Consider the following 308-nt stretch of genomic DNA (forward strand, 5'->3'; position numbering starts at 1 on the left):
AGTCTTAAACAAAGCCTTCCTTGCCTTAAACTCCATGTAGCGTAATTATCTATTGACAATATTAAAGTTATGTTCATGCGAATGCGAGAATGTGTGTCAGGTTCTCAGCTGTGAGCTAGTATGTGCATATTTATGTGAGAGAAAATGAGAATGTGAACAAATTTCTTCTGTGAGCTAATGTCTGAGCTTTATGGGGGATGGAAACATGTTTGTGTATACATGTATATAAGCATGTTCTGGATTTTAAGAATGTGTAAGTGAAAGTGTGAGTGGGAACATCTGGAAGCATCTGACTGTTTATATCTGAG

This window comes from Odocoileus virginianus, chromosome X (assembly GCF_023699985.2).
Source record: "Odocoileus virginianus isolate 20LAN1187 ecotype Illinois chromosome X, Ovbor_1.2, whole genome shotgun sequence".
Lineage (NCBI taxonomy): Eukaryota > Metazoa > Chordata > Mammalia > Artiodactyla > Cervidae > Odocoileus > Odocoileus virginianus.